This window comes from Myodes glareolus, chromosome 25, assembly GCF_982192425.1.
Source record: "Myodes glareolus chromosome 25, mMyoGla1.1, whole genome shotgun sequence".
NCBI classification, from domain to species: domain Eukaryota; kingdom Metazoa; phylum Chordata; class Mammalia; order Rodentia; family Cricetidae; genus Myodes; species Myodes glareolus.
In genome coordinates, this window is record NC_142050.1 from 45,945,874 (window position 1) to 45,966,213 (window position 20,340).

Consider the following 20,340-nt stretch of genomic DNA (forward strand, 5'->3'; position numbering starts at 1 on the left):
CTGTCCTCAGGCAGGCTCTCAAAGCACCGGGGCTGCTCCTGCCGGACTGAGCCCACAGCCCAGGCCGGATCTTTCTTGAAAGAAGAAACTTCTAATAGTGGTTGCCTATGAGGAAAGGAAACTATCTTTTTTGTTTTTTTTTTAAAAAAAACAAAACCTTCTCAGCCTGTGGATAATTCATCTTTTAAACTTTAACAGTGATTCTAAAAGCTTTAAACAGTTATACACAGGCCATTGGGATGTTTGTGTGCGGAGCAGACTGGAGGGGAATGTTTCTTTATAGAGGCCAATTACAAGTGTCTGGATGAGAGAGGGATGTAATATGGCTAGGACAAGAATGAGGGCTGAGTGAAGGGAAAAGAGACACTGCACATCCCCTGTGGATGCAGCATCAGGGCTGGGAAAAGTCCCCTTTTCTTATGTCCTCAGGTAAATCATCTCTGCACACCCAGGACTCTGCTGTAACCTAACAGATCGTTGTAACAAGTTCAAGGATTCTGGGGCTGGCGAGTCTCCTTGGGGCTCTGTGGCAGCTGACCTGCGGTTATGGCCGTGGCTCTGTGTGTTTTCTGTCCTCTGAGATGCTCTATGTGCAGCTGCTGGTTGCTGCTCTAGCACTGTGTATGGAACGTCTGCCCCTTTCCATGGCAGGCTCAGATTCTATTGGAATCATTCACTCGGGTTGCTTTTGCTATAGCCTAGCTGTAGCCTACTGAGCTTCTAGTAACTTCTAACACATTAGTTCTCAGCCTCCCTAACGCTGGGACAGTAATACAGTTCCTCATGTTGTAGTGACCCCAAACCACAAAATTATCTTGTTGCTCCTTCATAACTGCAATTTTGCTACTGTTATAAATTGTAATATAAATATATGATATGAAGGACACCTGATATGAGATCCCCAAAGGGGTTGTGACCCGCAGGTTGAGAACCACAGTGAAGGGTCACTAGGAGAGAAGGACTTACAGCCTTGGAGTCCATCCTACAGAGATCTTAGCCTGTTCAAAAGCTTCGTGAGCCTTTCTGTCCCAGCCCCACAAGGCCGCCTTCTTTATCAAGTGCTTTCTAAACCTGTCAAATACTCAGAGGTTAGCATCATATCACATAAACTCTTTTTAGGAAGGATGTGTGTTTGATTTCTGAGGCAGCTTAAAGAGACAGGAGGCAGAAAAGAGACGGGAGTCTGACAAACAGATGAACTGGGTTTATTAGCACACAAGGTGAGGGGTAGCTTTTCTCCTGCAAGAGATTGAGGTGGCCTGTCAAGGGGAGAAGCTGGAGGCTGTAACCCTTTATAGGTCAGGGTGAAGGGCTTGAGAATGGGGAAATGCTTGCAGCCACGGGAGCTACGTGCAGGTCTGCAGTCTGTCTTTCCCGAGTTGTATGATTCTGGCAGGACAGATTATCTGGGGAGATAGTTTATCTCTGTAAACATTCTTTTCTGGGATGACTGAGCAAAATCATCTGTAATGTAGAAATCTACCATCAAGACACTCTATCATTCTAAACTCATAAAAGGTATAAAAAATGGGGGTGGGGTGTTGATCCTTTTTTAGCTGCTTCCTGCGGAGAAGGGTCATCTTCAGGAGATGATAGTCCAGGGTCCACTGAAGAGAGGTCCTCTGGTCACTTAGCAGGAGAAGAGTTTTGACTTGATTGGCTTTGAGATCATGCAATTGCCGTCATGCATTCCTGGAGAAACTTTTGAAAAATAATTAGAGAGGGCTGTAAGTCGATGATTTGGTTATAGAATAAAATTGAGAGATTTCCCAGAAAAGTGTGTGTGGGGGGGGGAGATGGGGGTGGGAGAGACGGAGTGCGTTGGCGAGAGGAAGTGGGTATAAGTTGATGCAGGCATCAGTGAGAAGTCCAGCTGACTGCCAGGAATGCTGCCCCATAGTGAGCTGGCGGAAGCAGCCAGGAGCCACAGAGCTCAGAAGGAGGGAACAGGAGAAAATAGAGGACTGCTGCAAGGAACTGGCCTGGGGTGAATGGAGGGGAAGTTTCCCTTACAGCCAGAGTCTCTCCACAGCATCCCAAAAGTCTGCAGATGTATCAGGGACCAATGGCGCTGTTGAAGAGCAACAGCTGTTGGGAGAGCTTAATTGGAACATTCTCTTTGGGTATAGGGGAGGCTCAGTAGGTAAAGCACTTAAAAGATGGTAAAAACATAAATATGGGGATAATAAGGTGGAAAGGAGAGATCCAGGGTCGGAGCCAGTGTTAGAGGGAACCAGAAGCCCATACCTAGCAGGAGGCTTGTGGCCGAATTTTGGTCTGGTTTTGGTGCCTTTAGCCCCATCTCCAAGTTAGAATTTTTTTAAAAAATATTTTTACGGTTTGTTTAACTTTATTTTATGTGCATCGGTGTGAAGGTGTCAGATCCCCTGCAACTGGATCTTCAGACAGTTGTGAGCTGCCATGTGGGTGCTGGGAATTGAACCCAGGTCCTCTGGAAGAGCAGTCAGTGCTCTTAACCACTGAGCCATCTCTCCAGCCCCCTCCAAGTTAGAATTTGTAGGTGCAGAAACAGCATCATTTGCGGAGGAGGGCACAAATCCCATCCTCAGCCACAGTCAGATCTAGTCTTGGAATACTGCAGCAACCAAAGGATTAAGATGGTGCTCAGGGATACTAAACTAATCTGAAATGTAAGGGTTTTTTGTTTTGTTTTGTTTGCTTGGTTTGTTTTTTGTTTTTGTTTTTGTTTTTTTTTTTTTTGAGAGAGATGGTGAGACAGAAAAGTTAACTGATGTTGAAGAAGGCTTCAGTCCAGCTTTCTTGGTTCTGAGTCCTGAAAAGAATGGCAAGAAGAGGCATGAACTGGATGGCCCGTGGCCCATTAGTCCACCTTTTGGGGGTCACTGGAAACACTTTCAAGGGTTTGGGAGACACTGATCTGTCTTTAAGTGTTTCACACTGACAAAACGGGAGATGTGGAAGGGTTAGAAGTTAGAGCGTCTTGGAGGAGGGTCCGTCCTAGGGGCTACAGTAGAACTCAACAGATGGAAAGACCCAGAGCGTAAGTCAGGGGATAATAACTGTACGACCTGTGGGAACAGTATGAGACAAAGTTAATGAGGAAAGGTTTTTTTTTGTTTTTTTTTTTACATCAAGATTAACATAAGTTAATGTAAGGTTAAAGATAAAGTTAACGTAAGGCTAAATGCAGTTGTGCTACTGGCTGGACCCGTACCGGAGTTCTGCAGAAGGGTATAACTGTAGTCAGCTGTTTGTTTACAATGGACTCCGGGGAGCTTTAGTAAGGAAGTCAGTTAAACTGACAATTTAAAAGAGAGATAGAATCCTATTGAGTCATTTTTTTGTAGCACTGTCTAGTAATGTTTCTGAAGACACAGCTTGGACAGTCTGAGTACCTTTCCAGAGCTGTGAGTTGGATGGCAGAGTATCCGACAGCCTCTTTTAAGCGGGTGTAGACCCCGAGATTAACTTTTGCAAAGAGGCAGAATTAAAAACCAGGGTAAAGGTCATGACCAATTAATTGAACTAGCGTCCAGGCCCCACACCCGTCAGGTATGGTAGGTTTAGGGCCAAGGCTCCTCTGTTCACAGCATCCTCTTATGTCAGTTCAGGAGACATTTCAGTGCAGAGTAATTGGACTTTTCTCTCTGTTGTTTGAGACATTTTGGATGTGGGCGCAGACTCTGAAATCCTCTACCAGGCAAGGGATTCCATTTCCCTGTTGTGTGAGACTTGAGGAGGACCTCATCTTCTTTACAGATAAGAAGGAGGTTTCCCTGGTCTGGCCTGCACAGCCACAGACAGAAGCAACAGGCTTTTGGAAGGTATTATTCCCCTGAGTATTTTTATTTTATATTGAAGCTAGCATGCGATTTCCTTTGATATGGAAGGACACTAAACAAGCCCGGGTATGTCCTGCCATGCAAGTTCATTGTAAATTTCAGCCATTTTACTCAGCGTTCAATTTTTTGTAACCTGTTTTTTTTTTTAAAAGAACATATACCTGATTTTTAATATTGTTTTACATTAAATAAACGTCCAGTTTGCTATAATTTTGTTTTAGGCTTACGTCTGATAACATATGCAGAGGACTTTAGAACTGGAGATATAAAATGCTCTCTTCTTAAGCTTGTCTCTGTAAATTAATTGTATTTGTAGTTAGCACAGCTAACACAATTCTGAGCACATTAAAGCATTCGATTATTTATAAGGTGACTAATAATTAACTTTTATGTCTTAATTATCTTCAACAGTTTTTAATAAGATAGTAAATTTTGTTTGTTTTTCCAGACAGTGTTTCTCTGTGTAGCCTTGTCTGTCCTCATATTCACTCTGTAGACCAAGAGCTGGGATTAAAGGCATGCACCACCACCGCAGGGCTAAAGTAGTAATTTTTATAAGATTAGGATTTTATAATTTTGTCTCTGTTAAGTCTGAGTTGCTACTGCTGAGAACCAGCTCTCAGCTGCTAGGAACCTGAAGAGGAGGAGATGTGGAATCCGTGACTGATCATATAATTGACTTTTTTATTGAAAGGGGTAAAACTTAGTTCTCTGAGGCCTGCAAAAAGGGGGAACACACACACACACACCTTCAGTGTGTCAGGGTCTCTCTCTTCTTGATTTTTGCCCTTACCTGATATGGGATTCCCCTCTGTATGTTGTGTTTACTATTGATTAATAAAGAAACTGCTTTGGGCCTATAGCAGAGCTAGGTGGAGAAAACTAAACTGAAGGCAGGCAGAGTTTAGAGAAGCCATGTAGCCCTGCTAGAGACAGACGCCAGATGAAATCTTGCCTGTAAGCCACAGCCACGTGGTGATACACAGATTAATAAAAATGGGTTAAATTAAGATGTAAGAGCTAGTCAATAAGAATCTAGAGCTAATAGGCCAAGCAGAAATTTAATTAATACAGTTTCTATGTGGTTATTTCAGGGCTGAGCAGCCGGGAACACACAAGTGGCCTCCTATGTGTTCTGACTAAATCCACATAAAACCTGAGAAAGCTTAAAAAGGAATTCTAGACACACACAAAAATTTTTTTTTCAGCTGGTGGCATGCTGCAGCTCCCTTAAGAGAGGTTTTCCCAATTCAACAACAACAATAACAAAAACCGTAAAACTAAAAAATGCATGGTTTTAGAATGGTGGCTTCCTGGGCTGTGCTGCCAGCACAAACTCGGACTCTTTTGGGAGATCCGGCTATGGAGCATTTAAATGGGTTCTGTGACCAGAGTGATACAATTTGCTTAATGGCAATATAGACCAGCTGTGTGTCTAAAAATGGGACAATGTACATGGCTCTCAGAGGCAGCAAACAGTTCAGCCATGCTGACTTGGGTGGAGCAAGCAGGAAGGGCTGTGTTGGCCCTAGCCACATCCACTTAACATAAAAAAAGGGCACTTCTGGTCAAAAAATAATTACAGATACACAATAAAGACAGATTCAGATAAAAAAGACCTCTAAATGGGTCACAGTGTTGGATAAATGTATGTAGGCTTGGGAAAGGGGAAAAAAAGAGTACAGAAAGTTATAAAAAACTAAAAAAAATAAGCCACATTAAAAAAATACACAGAGAATCTAAATAATGTATATTATTGTGTTTTTAAATTTTTTGACTGTAAAGGAGCTAAATGCAGAGAAACACTTCATTGTATGGACTGCTAAGTTAAACCAACATAAAGGTATCTTGACTTTAAAATTTGGGTCTAAGGATATGTTTTTTTTTTTTTAAGAGGTTCTTCTTTTGTTTCCATGGAGAATGAGAACCTGTAAAATCCTTCCAGACTAATGCGGTTTAATGGATCAAGACCCCCCAAAAGGTCACCATAAACAACCCCCAAAATACTTTGCCCAACAAAAAACAAAAATCAGTTAAAAAAAAAACTACAACGAAATTCCCAAATATTGTTTATAAATGTTTCTTCACTTTTAAAGGGGGATATGTTATAAAGATTTGCATTAGTATGGATCTCGGTTTATTGATACAAATTTTAGGTCAATTTTGTTATGTGTATATTTCTGCTCTTGATTAAGGTATTGTGTTTGTGCAGCTCATTTAAAAATGTAATGTATAATTAAGAAATCTAGGTTAATAGATAATAATCTATAATAATCATGCTTGTAGTCATATTAGTTAGGTTTTCTAGATATATAGAGATATATTTTAATTAGATAGTTATTCTTCAAATCTTTCAGAGACCTTCAGAATATGGCATTTAAAATGTTTTAAAAACTTAGGACTTTCCATGACTGTGAGGCACATCTGCTGCTGGCAGGACCAATTACTTTAAGAGGATGATGGTCATCAAAGAGGTTCCTTATGGAGTTTGTTAGCCATTTGGGCAGGAAACTGCTCTTGCCTGGACTGCTTGATGTTATGCTGTGTGAACTAGGTATACAGGACCCACAGAAAAATGACTGCTGAAGTTGCCTAAAGAAGGTGAGACAGTCCTTTGGGGTTCCTGTTTCATGAAAGAGTCTGCTAGACATTGTGCAGGACACAGAAGAAAGTGATGGACAAACTGCCAACGTAGATAGAACTGTCTTTGAAATTTCCTGCTTTATGGAAAAGTCTGCCAGATACCACAGGCCAGTAGGCTGAAGATGGATGCTCCAACGTTACAGAAGACCTTTGGGTGACTGTCCAGGAAGCAAGATGTCTCTGTCAATTCTAGAATTTTGGAAGTTGCTTACAATGCACTTCCTGTTTACTTAGGTGATATTATATCCTTCTGGAGTCTTTGATGGAGTTGAAGAATATATAGTTATAGTTTTCTTTAGTTATGATAAAAGATGAAGTAGATATAAATATTGTAACTGTAATTCTTGCTTGATACCTGTTTTGTTATAGGCAATTACTATATTAAAGTTAAAACCTTCCTTTTTATTTAAATAAAAAAGGGGAGGTGATGTGGGATTCCCCTCTGTATGCTGTGATTACCATTGACTAATAAAGAAACTGCTTTGGGCCTATAGCAGAGCTATAGGGGAACAGAGATAGGCGGGAAAAACTAATCTGAATGCTGGGAGAAGAAAGGCAGAGTTTAGAGAAGCCATGTAGACCTGCCAGAGACAGACACCAGATGGAACCTTGCCGGTAAGCCACAGCCACATGGCAAGACAAAGATTAATAGAAATGGGTTAAATTAAGATGTAAGAGCTAGTCAATAAGAATCTAGAGCTAATAGACCAAACAGTAATTTAATTAATACAGTTTCTATGTGGTTATTTTGGGGCTGAGCAGCTGGGAGCAATTAAGTGGCCTCTTACAACACTTACCTCTTTCCTGACATATCCCTTTGTCTCTTTCCTGATGTCTTCCTTCTAACTTTTTTTTCTTTTTTTTTTCTTTTACAGCTTATATACCCCAGCAAAATCTTTCACGTAATATAAAAACTACAATATGGTTACATTCTATTTTTAAATGAATGATTACAATGAGTACAAGTAAAAATCAGCATGTTCCCCAATACCTTTACATGGTTAAACATTTACGTTTTATAGGTGAAAAGCAAATTGTTCTCAAGGACCCACATACATTAATGTCTAAGTAACTTGCTATAGATTAACAGAGTATGAGGAAGCAAGTAATTTTTCCTCAGCCAGTGCTTTTACTGGCAGGTTGCATTTTGCATTACAAAGAAAGGATCAATCATTATTTATCTCAATAAATAATCTTATAAAATCTACAAGAATAACAAATCTAAGATTTTATATATGAAAAACAGTCAATCAGCTCTACTTTAAATCCTCAGGGTGCAGACCCATGCATCATCAGTGTTTTAGCAAATCATATCAGAAAGCTGAGGGCAAAATGGGTATAAGGAATTAATCATCACCTTTGGTCACCAACCCATTATAACAAGAAAGGCACCTCAGCTAGTAAAAGCTAGTCTGACTTTGTCCTTCTTCCTTGACCTCAATGATTCCCTTGCCCAACCGTTATAAGTGTGCCTTTCTAAACTTTAAATTGTCCCCCAAGGTTTTCTACATCAAAGCCATTAATACTCACTGTAACCTAACTTTATTAATAATCTACATATCTAAATTCTTTCTAAGGGTGGTGGTTTAATCATTATCTGCTCCAGCAGCAATGCTTGGAAAAAAGTCAATCACTGTTATTGTAAGTATCAGTAACTCTGCCCAGTGAGGGGCGAGAAACCCTGAGAGTTTTCATACAACCTGTAGATTATGAGGAATGTGACGACCATGGTGGCAACAACCAGAGCTGCGGTCCTCAGGACGCCAGGGCTCTGCCTCGCCAATGCTCACCCAGCCTGTTTACGCTAACCACCAAGCTGTGTTCCTGAGTTCCAAAGCTGCTTGCTGTTCCCCTGCATGGCCCCTGACATGGAGCCTTTTTTGTTACGTTTTAAACTAACTTTCCTCTGCTTGAAATTTTACACCTTTTAAACCACACCATGAAACATAGCAGAAACAAACTTACTCTTCATCGGAAGAAATTTTTCTAAGGGGAGATGTTAGGCAACACTTGGAGCACTTACTCAGGATATATACAGCTTTTTCATTGTTGCACGGGTGGACTACCTCCCCACTTTTTAAGAGTGTAGCCCGTGCACCCAGAAAACCTTGCAGTCTTGTATAATTCGGGTCTAATTGCACACAGCTGGGAGGAGTGACCAGCTATCGGGTGGATGAGAACCTTGCTATCCTAAAGCCCAGCTGGGATTATTTTAGGCAGGCACAGCTGGAGTTATCACTGAGCGATTTTTAGACAGAGGGTCTTCTCTATCCATCACCAGTTTGCTCTCATTCCACCTGCAGATGGAAGCAGACAACCCAAACAACTTAACAAATATCTGTTCTCTTAGAAAGAAGTCAAGTTGCCAATAATATCAATATCTGTACCTAGAGACTATCAAACAGAAAACTACATATGAAAATACAAGCAAGAGTATCCGGGCTTGGCGGGGCAGAAACAAAAGCAGACAATAGATGTAAGGTAAAGGATCTTCAAGAGCAGAGGGATTATCCTGTCTTGGTTAAGAGAAACAGGCTTGGAGACCCAGTAGAAATGGCAGGCATTTTGTTTCTGGATCTGGTTGCATCTGGAGCAGAGTGGCAGGGATGAAAGGCTTAGGGTGAGCTGGGAGTTAAAAGTGGGGGTGGGGGCCTTGGATCATTCTCTATTCCTTTTTATGAAGTTATCTAAATCAATTTAGATACTGAAATTTGACAGTTCCAAATTCAGGCTGGCAGTGGCCATTGTCCAATATATATTCAGGCCAGATTTGGACCAAGAGCTGAATAACTGTGACTGCCTGAGGTCTCCCAAATGAAGCTCTTTTATATTCGCCTACAGACAGGCTAAGCATGTGTCCTTGGTTGCAGTTTGGAACCCGTGATGGGTGTGTAACCAAGGTAAAAATGGGTCAAATTAGGCCACCTGGAGATGTCCCTCAGGTTTCAGATTGACCAAACAGGTCGGAAAAGTAGGAGAGACATCCCCATTCTTGTATGTTTCCAGGAGTTCAGAGACTGTGGGACCAGTACGGGGGTTCCTGGAACTCTCTTCCAAGCAGTTTTCACGGCCTGTGGAAAGCTCCTGGAACCTTCGACCAAGAGTCTCAAGAGGAGATAGAGATCAGAGCCCCTCTGAGGGAGGCCTCATGAGCTGCCTTGTCCTGACATTTTGGCTGTGTTGGATTTCTGGTGTGACCGTGTGGAGAATTGGCCTGGAGGTCAGACTGAGTCAGAATAAAACAGAAAAGTGAGAGAAGGGGACAGAGAATGAAGGACATGACTGCCTGAGAGAGAGGGGCTGTGCCTGGGGGCTGCTGTGGGGTGAGAGCCAAGGAGACCCGTGTGGAGGGCTCAGGCTGCCAGGGGGCCATAGACACCTTGCTTGGGTTTGGCACTAAATGTTAAAGGCCGAGAAGAGGTAGAGTCTGACCTTCAGCAGACGAGGCTGTCTTTGTTAGCACACAGTGAGGGGCAGCCTCTCTCTTGTAGGAAACCGAGGGGTTTGCCAAGGAGAAAAGCTGACTGTGACCGTGACCCCGAGAAGGGCTTGGAAAGTGGTTGCAGCCACGGGGACTACGTGCAGTTCCGCAATCTGTCTTTCCTGAAACTGTCTGCTTCAAACAAGACATTATCTTGGGAGATGGGTTATCTCTGAAAACACTCTTTTCTGGGCTGAGCAAGATCGTTGGTAACCTTGTAGAAATCCTGTTTTACCACCAGGCACTCGGTCAGTGGGCAAGTTACAAAGCCGGTCATGAGTCACCATTTGATGACAAACAGTGGACCTGTGACAGTAAACTTGGGAATGTACCCAAAGATTTACTGTTGTTCTTTCCAAGTGAGTTCAAATTGGTCTTAAAATCACAGAGTGTCTTCAGTTAACCTTCAGTAGCCCAGAATGTTCTCTGGAGGTGGAAAAAGGAACCCTTGGCATACTTCTTTCATAGTGCTAGTCTGTTCCGGCACTTACATATACTGACTTGTCCCGCGCTCTTCCTGCAGGTGGTTCCCAGTCCTGAGGTTTTTCAGACTTTCTCTCTGCCAACAGGCTTACTCCACATTCTATTCTCATGGCTCTCATGCACCTCTTTTTCTGCCCTACTCTCCTTCCTTAATGGGAAATGAAATTTTAATGCAAGTGGGTGCCTTTTGACAATGCAATATATATAACAATATTAAAAACTTCATAATTACTCATGTAAGAAAGTTTAACAGCTAACAAAAAGAACTCGCATCGTTATAAAGTAGATATTCCATGTTCACTTCATGAGTGAGAAATCTTTTAAAAATTGAAGTGGTCAGAATGCAAATACCAATCTGGATATCGAAGATACCCCATTCAGAGACCATGAGATGCACTTAAGGACCTACCACTAGGCGGAGCTGCTGAGGAGGAACTCTCTCTGGTATTCTTCAGTTGGGGCATTCTAAAGGTTTTCAAATTGCAGGGCTGTAGAATTTTCTTCCAAACTTATCCAGCCTTCATCACCTGTTAACTGTGATTAACCCTAAGAATGTCTCCTCCCTCCACTCTGATCCAAACCTATGTCGGGTTATGGTATTGGTTTTTTATCCCACACATAAGCTTGTTAAAACTGCCATCCAGCATGGCAGAGACAAGGGGTAGGAGATCTGGGAGAGGCGCTTTGGTAATTTATTTTTATCAGTGTGTATGTGTGCATGTGTGTGGGGGGGGGTACACATGTACCTGTGTGCATGTGTGTGGAGGCCAGAAAACCTTGAATGTTGTTCCTTAGAAGCCACACATCTTGTTTTTGAGACAGAGTCTCGCACTGGCCTAGAACTCACCGAGTAGGCAAGTTAGACTGGCCTTTTATCATTTTTTTTTCAAGAAAAGCCTTGAAATATTTTATGTTGTTATTAAATATACTACATATTATGATGCAATGTACCATTCAAAAACTATAACTATGAAATGTTAAAATTAATTCTAGTATGTTGTCAGGTTGACATGATAATGGGATGCTTTTATGTAGCTGCTGAATACGTCATATTGCTGCAGTGTGTTGTAACTTCAAATAACAGCAAAGGAGAGAGAAAGCTTTCTGAACTGGTGCTCTCTTCTGGTGCCCTACGAAAGCCAAGGCAGACTGATTGTTGTGGGAGTAACTTTCGCTGCCTCAACCAATAGTCGCTGAAATACGAGCCCACAGTGCAGCGGGGAGCGACTTCCGCTCCGTCAGCCAATATCTGCTGAAATACCAGCCCACTGGGGCGTGGTATATTTCTCTTTTAAAAAGAGAAGCAGATCCGAATCAGGCTCTCTTGGTTCCGGCTCTTGGTTCCGGTGCTTGCTCCGGGCTCCTGCTCCAGGATCCTGCTCCCGGCTCCTGCTCCAGCGACTAGGCTCCCTTCCTGATGGTTTATGGTGTATGTAAGTTTTACCCCCCAAAATAAATAACCCCTTAAAACATAACTGGTGTGGGATTGATTCGCCGATAACTGATTATGCGACCCCTGGGGGTTCTGGGCTAACTGAAGATGCATGCAGATTTGGAAACATGTCAGAGGGTACAGACTAAGTCTGGGGTGACTGTTGTAGTCTCCTTTCTGTTGCTGTGGTAGGAATCATGATGTATAGAAGAACGAGTTTCTTTGGGTCAGTTCTAGAGGAGAGTCCATGATGCTGGGGAGACATGGTAGCCGTGACCCTCGCAGGGAGCTGAGAGCGCACATCTCCAACCAGAAACACAAAGTAGAGAGAGTGAATTGGAAGTGGGGCAAGGCAATAGCTTCTCAAATCTTGCCTCAGGAGACATACTTCCTTTAGCAAGGCTGCCCCTTTCCATAACCTCCCTAAAGAGGGCACCAGCTAGAGACCACGTGTTCAAAACCTTGAACCCATGGGGCTTTGGCTCAAACCACCGCAGCGACACTAACTTGTCTTCCAAGTCGTCTGAGTGGTTCTGCTGAAAGGGGGTTTGGGCAGGCAGGAGCCACAGCTGAAGGTTTCAGCTCTACGGTAAGCAAGCGCAGATGGCACCTGCAGGCAATAGCACCTGCTACCTCAGGAGACAGAATACCCATGATGCATCTGTTCTGCTGAACCACAGAGCCTTCGCAGTGATAAGATAGAGTTTCCATGCATTTCCAAGCCTTTTAGTAGACATTAAAGCAAGGGAGGTAGATACACACTGACTTCTAAGTCTATTTTATGAATTGAATTGAAGAATCCCAGGCAGGCGTTAACAGAGGTGTGATATTGCAAAAATAGACAGGGTCTGATCTTGAAAGGCTAACAAAGGAAGCACCTTGTCTCTACGGAAGCACATGATGGCCGTAATGTTTCCTGGAAGCACTCAAGACTGTCAACAAAGGTATGAAAGTAAACTGTAGAGTGTCTTCTTCCACCAAGCGTGTTCCTGGGTCACGTCAAGCCCCCTTCAGAATCGGGGCTCCCGGAAGAGTCTCGCACCCAGTTATCGTACGGAATAACGCTCCAGGTGAATGAGTGTGTGGAAAGCTGTGTGGAGTCGGTCTGGGTGACTTACAGACCTAAGTTTCCATTTCTGGTTTGCTGCTGCTCTTGAGGACTGCTTGAGTCTTTCTCCATGAGGAGGCGGTACACCGCCACCCCCCCCACACACACACATCCGTCTGTCGCTCATGCTCACAGGCTTCCTTGTCCTGCTTAACAAGGGCAGCCAAGGGAGAAGCTTGGACATGTCTGTGCGGTTTCGTTAGATTGGCTCAGCTGTGCGATGGAGCTGACTCGACACATTCCTTTGTCCACAGCACTTAGCGGGCACCTTGGGCCAGACGCCTTTCAAGATGCTGCCTGTACGCTGGTAAAAACAACAAGCCAAATATCTGTCCTCCTGTGGATTATTTTGTGGTGGGGAACAAGAAAAGAGCCATGTAAACATTTGAGTACATCAACAGGTGCTATGAAGAAAAATAAAGCTGAGCGCTGGGCTAGAAGGCATGGGAACGGCGTGATGAGCCAAATAACAGACCCCCAAGGTGATGTCTACTATGAATTGTGATGTGAGGGGGTTGGAGAGGACCTGAGTTCAGTTCCCAGCATCTACATTGGGCAGCTCATATCTGCCCTCTTCTGGTCTCATCAGGCACCTGCATGCACATGTGCATACGCGTGTGTACACACATACACACATGAATAAAAAACAAAACATAAATATTAAAATAGTTTTGACATGAAGAGATCAGATTGGTGAAGATAGTTATAAACAAAAATATGATAACCTAGGAAATTTCTAGATAAAGATTAAAAGAGGAAGAAAACAGCTTCAATTTTTAGTGTGAAACTAGAAAGAACGAGAGAGGCAACATGGGGAGTTTCTGAGAGCGTAGACGTGAAAGCCCACCCTTCATCTTCGTTGTCACCACAACTGGACTTGGAATTGCCTAGAAGACACACCTCCCGGTGTCCAGAGATGCTGGCTGAGGAAAACACACCCTTGGTGTGAGCAGCAGCATGGGCGATGGTCTTAGACTGAATAAGAGGAGAAAGGAAGCTGAGCACCAGTTGTAATCTCTCTGCTTCCTGACTGCAGAGGCAACGTGATCGCTGCCTCATGTTCCTGTGGCCACAGCTAGCTCTGCTTCCGCCATGATGGACCAGGCTGTCAGGTGTTTCGCCACAGTCAGAGGGAAGGACCTCTCATACCCCAAGGACATACCAGAAACTCAGTCTGCGATGCACAGTGTTAGAGGTGGGGCCTTCACAAGGTGAGTGAACAACTGAGAGCACAAGATTGCTGCTGTTACTGACTGAGTGGGTTAGTTGTCGTGGGAGTGGGCTCCTGAGAAGAGAACCCCAGGACTCCGCTCGCCTACTCCTCCTCCCTCTCCTGTGTGCTTCTGTTGTGTTTGCTCTCTACCATCCGTTATGAAGGTTCTCATCGGGCCTGAGCCCTTTGGCTTTGACTTCTTCTCTTCTAGTATCGTAAGAAGTAAATCTCTGTTCTTTATAAGTTCTCAGATCCGGAGCTGGGCATGATGGTGCCAGCCTACAATCCCAGGAGTGGGGGAGCTGAGGGTGGAGAATTACAAATGCCAAGCCAGCCTAGACTATATAGCAAGGCCCTGTCTTCTCAAAACAAAATCAAAACCAGCCAAACAAAAAAAACATCGCCCACTCTGGAGAAAGCTGTTGTAGTAGCACACCACATGGGAATGCACGAACTGTTACATATCTGGGTGAGTCGTCCTCGGGCAGGGGAGCTCGATCCCGCCATCTGTCAGTGGTAGTTCACTTAAACTTCACCTTCTGATTAGAGAAAGCCACTTTCTTTTCTGTTGTGTACATCCAAAGGGAACCATGTGTGTATCATTGTTTTGAGACAAGGTCTGGAATTCACTATGTAGTCAATGATGGCCTACATTTTCTCAGTGCTGAGATCACAGGCTCACCACCTATCTTTATGACCGGCAGTAGGCCTGCCATTTGGAAACTTTGGAAGTTCCTCACCACCTGGAGCCTAGATGATTGGTTTAACTTCCTTCGATGTAGGTACAGCTCCACGAGGTGACTCCTGTCCCAGCAGAAGACAGGGCCTTGCTATATAATCTAGGCTATGTAGTTCATTGTAGGTGAACTTGGAAGAAGGCACCACAGCTTTAAGAAAGAATGAAACAGGCCTCAAGTAGACAGAAGTTCTCCATTGCAAGTTCCCTGGGTGAATGCTCAGTCAAAGGGTAGTCTGGGATGGGGAGGTTTTTCCTTTTTGCCCCAGAAAGAATCAAAATATTGTTTCTAGTTTTTAGTTTGTACTTGCTGGCACAGCGATCCTGGATTATCTGTGCACAGTGACCTGTGCCTTTATAAGTTGATTCAGGGAAATCCATACAGGAACGTGACACTGAGGTTGGACACCATACGTTGCAGATGGTGGAAGGGACCATGAACCAAGGACACAAGGACGCAGCTACAGTTGGGACGAGGCAGGGACACAGGTTCTCCCTGGAGGAAGACGGCTGGCCCTTCAGATACTGTGGTTTCATCTCAGTGAAGCTTTGGGCTTTTGAAGGGACAGGTGGAGTTGCTAAGCCTGCAAGGTGCTGATATTCTGTTCCAGCAGCTCTGGAAGCTGTGGTATGAGAATGGCAGAGCAAATCAAAATTGGAATCCAGGCAAAGCTGAATGAAGCCTGAGAGGAATGGCAGGGCGTCATCTGGGCAGACAGGACGGCCACTCCAAAGACACTTTTGGAAGCAATTTGTGACTGGACAGAGCTGAGTCCAGCAGGTATTCATGATGCCCCAAAGTGGCTGGTACAGTCAGTTCTTTCTGGGGCATTGATTTGGATGTTATTAAAATCTCAAGGGAGGGATAGGGATGGGGCTCAGCTGGTCGAGTGCTTGCCAAGTATTCACAAACTCCCGGTCCAATCTCCAGCATCCTATGAGTGGGCTATGGTGGCATATACCTGCATTGCTGTTCTTAGGAGGTAGAACAGGAAGATCAGAAGTTCAAGGCCATCCTTGGATCCGAAATGAGTTTGTGGCCAGTCTAAGTGAAGTGGAACCTTATCTGCCATCTGAAACACACACACACACACACACACACACACACACACACACACGCAGGGGTACAATCTGGCCTTAGTCACCTTTAAAAGTGTCAGGCTGATTAAGGGGAGGTGGAAGCTGGAGAGTGGGGTAGCTGCTTCTGGGCAGGCAGCAGGGCCTGATGGCTGTGAGGCTCCCCCACTGTCTTCCTCTGCAGGAAACCTGAGGTGCCTGCAGACTTCCTTCCTACCAACTGCTTTCTGCTTCTTTTAGCAAACAGACTCTGGGAACTGGGTGTGCGGGAGAAAAGTGGCTCCTGTAGCAGCGCTGACATCTAGTCTCTGCCCAGGCCTGGAGGCCTCGAGGGGCCCTGCCCTTCCTATGCAGTATTCATATCTTCATAGCTGCAGCTATTTGTAGAACACCATAGCGGGAGCACTCTGATCTCTTCCCCAGAAGCCATCAAGATCCTTTCTACCTAAGACGTTCACCCAGGAGAGGCAGGGGCTGACTTTAATTGTTTGTGTTCTTTGTGTTTTAGTGCTGGGGACGGAACTTAGGGCCTTGTGTGTATTTTAGTATCCATATTGTGGAGGGCTTCAAGAGGAAGTGCAGGCATGTATCGGAGAGAAAACGGGAGAGGTGTCCTTACTTTATAACAACCTGCTCTCATGAGAACTAACCCTGTCCTGTAAGAAAGGCCTTAGCCTCTCTCTTAACAGCCCAGTAACTCTTAAAGCCTCCTATACAAGGCTTCCCCTTCTCCCTCCCACCACGCCTCTGCATGCAGGATTTGGACCTGGCGGTTCGTGCATCTTTTAGAGGGGTATACAATCTTCAGTCACACCAGACTTGCTTCATTTGTGTCGGGGCTTCTATGGAGGAGTTCCTTCCTGAACCTCAACAGATTCTTAGTTGGGTCAGATGCCTGTAACCAAAGCTGAATTAACCAGAGGAAAACAGATGGCATTGCCTTCCCCCTCCATCTCACATACAGGTGGGAGACCCTCAGGGACAGTAGTCTCAACAAGGTAGCTTCTAACTCCAGCCCGTTCAGTATCTGCAATAAATAACAGGGAATTTCAATTTTTTATCATTAGTTTCCCACTGTGTTGGAGACCTAACCCAGGACTTCCTGGGCATTCATGCTACCAAAAGCTATACTCTCAGCACAAAAGGTGACAAGACAAGGTAAAGGACCTTCTAGGGGTGACAACTTGTGAAGGGTGTTGAGGGTTTAATTTGGTACCATCTCCAGGCCTCCTGGAGCCTCAAGCTGTCCTCAGTGCCTTTGCTCTCCCTAGTGGTGGGAATCTTCTGTCCTGTAAATGTTTCTCCTGCTTTGAGGCCAAGCAGAACAGAGAACTTTTCTGCAGCTACTCCTTAGTGGCCCTTAGCCCAGCAATCCTTTGTATTGAAAGCGACCTATTCAATGGGTGCTTCCTCTTGTTCACTAGCTGGGAGAGCCAAGGAGGCAGGGTTGTGTAGGATGTTACACCCAGGGGCTTGTCCTTTATCCAGGTCTGTGTGGGATATGCCTTCTGCATGCTCTCCTGGAACATCCTCAGGCACAGTCAGAGGCAGCAGTTACTATGGAAATGTTACAGGAAATCCACTCTGGTGATTTCTCCCTTCTCCTCTCCCAATCCCTCCTTCTTCAGTTTTACAACAGCCAACCATTCAGAAATCATTAACAAGGACTTTAAAATTTTGTGTTTACTAACCTAAGAGGTATTTCCAATGATACACTATAGTTAAAAGCTACTTACTATCCTCTCTCTTTCTGGAAAACCAGTATGGACCACTTCTGCCTGGGTCATGAAGAAATTCGGTGCCTGCCTGCGCAATGGCAGGTGTTTCCCACTGATTAACTATTTGTGGGATGTACTAACTAGTACCGCCTGGGCAGTCTTGGGGCTACTTGCCTAGCAAAGCGGTATGTGGGTATCTTCAGACAGACAGGGTCTCTAGAGATGGTTTGCATCCTCCCGCTGCTTACCCAGTTAGCCGTGGAACTCAAAACAAAAACCTGGCTTTTCAAGAAGAGAAAATAAATCTCCCAAGGCCTCCCGTGGGCCCTGAGCCAGGTCTGGCTCTATGCTGCTCCAGCAAACCTGTCAAAAGTTGGAACAGTCTACATTAGGCTTAGATCACTTGGTCATTTGGCTGGTTGCTGGATCGTATCTCCCTACCTCTGACACTGCACAGGGTGAAGCCCCCAACTCTAAGGCTCACATTTCAAAGGCTCGAGTACAGAATACTTGACTCGTACAAAGGCTCTAGAATCCTTGCCCAAGTCCCTGCCATTTCCTTCCCCCTGCAGGGTCAAGGCTGGAACTGTTTCCTTATTGAGAAAAAAAGAAAATGCAGGTCGTTAGCTACTGAATGGGGGTGGTAGTGGGGAACAAGGTATTTTCATCAGGGATTGGGAGAAAGGGAATGATTTAGGGCTATGATCCCTCAGTACAGTTCCTCATATCATGATGACCTCCCCAACCATAAAATTATTTCATTGCCACTTCATAACTGTAATCTTGCTATTGTTATGCATCATAATGTAAATATCTGATATGCAGGATAGCTGATATGTTACCCTCAGAGGGGTTGAGATCCACAGGGTGTGAACTGGTTTAGGGCCTTATTTAGCCAAGGAGAGCGGCTGATCACACATGTGACGAAGGGTGCTCCTGGAGTGTATGAATTCTGCTGGAGAAGCTCTTGCAAAAATGCTGTATCAACTCCAGGGACCCTGAGAGTGTGAGGCTCTGCACACTCATTAACCACAAGCATTTTACCGTTTCACACTTACTCTGCTGAGCCCAGCACGTGATGCCCCCTCCCCAGCTGCAGTGGTTAAGGGTGAGGCTGGGTAGTGCTGTCCCCGTTCCCATCACCCACCACACAGCAGGCTGGCCCTCCAGTTAGCCCCCTAACATCTCCAAGGCCCAGTGGTGCGAATTGTAAAATGAGAGCCAGAGAGTCTGTTTCCAAGGACTGTTGAGGGGGATAAAATGAGATGTGTATGAGAGGGTTTTGTTTTGTTTTGGGAGACAGGGTTTCTCTGTATACCCCTGGTTGTCTGGGAACTCACGTGTAGATCAGGCTGGCTTTGAACTCACAGAGATCTGCCTGCCTCTGTTTCCAGAGTGCTGGCATTAAAGGCGTGCATCATCACTGCCCAGCAGTGAGAGGGGTTTATCACCACACTGGACACAAAATTAAGTCGCCCTGAGGGTTTAAGCATTTCTATAAAACGTGCAGGTGGAACTGGAAGATCTTGCTGCATATTCTTCTACAACTGTGCTGGACACAAGGTGCAGAGGTGCTCCATCCATGTCTGCTGGAAGGGAAGTTCTACAGTCTGAGCTGTCCTTAGGAAGAGCGCGGGGTCTGCATGTAGCCCACATAGCAGCGACTCCACTGTGAGAGGCAAGGTGTGACCCAAACTGTGTGTCTACTCCATGGAATGGCACACCTCTGTTTTCTCCCGACACAAACAGGCCTTCAAATATTGACAAGTTCTAAAGTTCATGTGGACAAACAGAGGAGTGATTCTAGATGAGTTTTGGAAATCCAGTTAAAACAAGACAGAATCGCTGTAGGGACTATGGAAACTGACGCGTTAAAACTCACTTTCTGCAACAAACTATAAACATAAAGGGTGACTAGGGATGGAGGAGGTGACGTTCTAAACACAAATCTAAAGGCAAACACCAGAAAGGAAAGGATGGGCATGTTTTAGCACATAAAACCAAATTTTTCTCACTTCAAAAATTAAAGTTACTGCGTGGTGGGTATGCCTGTAATCAGGTTTGGGTTTGGCCAGTGTGGGCTACATAGTGGGACCTTACCACCACCCCCGCCCCCCCAACAAGAACAGTCCAGGAAAAAACATTTTCCACATGCCTGACAGCTTAACACCTTTAAGCATGAACCCCAAACAACCTTGAAACTGGGCAAAGGACAAATTCTCAAAAGCCATAGAATAAACCGGTTTAAAAAAAAAAAAACCACCTGAAAGAAACAATTCAGCAAACCAGCAATCCAAGAAACAAAACCAAAACAAAGCAATTAACATTGGGAAAATAGCTCATGTCAAGGAAATGGGAAAACGGTTATTTCTCAGGGATAGCATGGATGATCATATAAAAATATATAAGCTTGTTTCTACCTCCAAAAGTTTGATATGGAGGATGTACAAAGAAGCATTAATCTATGGGGATACAAAATTTGTAATCTATTTATGCAGCCATCAAAATATATGAAAGAATATATAAAAGAGCAACGAAATGGCAGAAAATTTACAATATCTTAAGGGAAGAGCCAGCACATACAGTTGCAAGGGATTACCTCAGGCAACCCCAACATAAAATGTT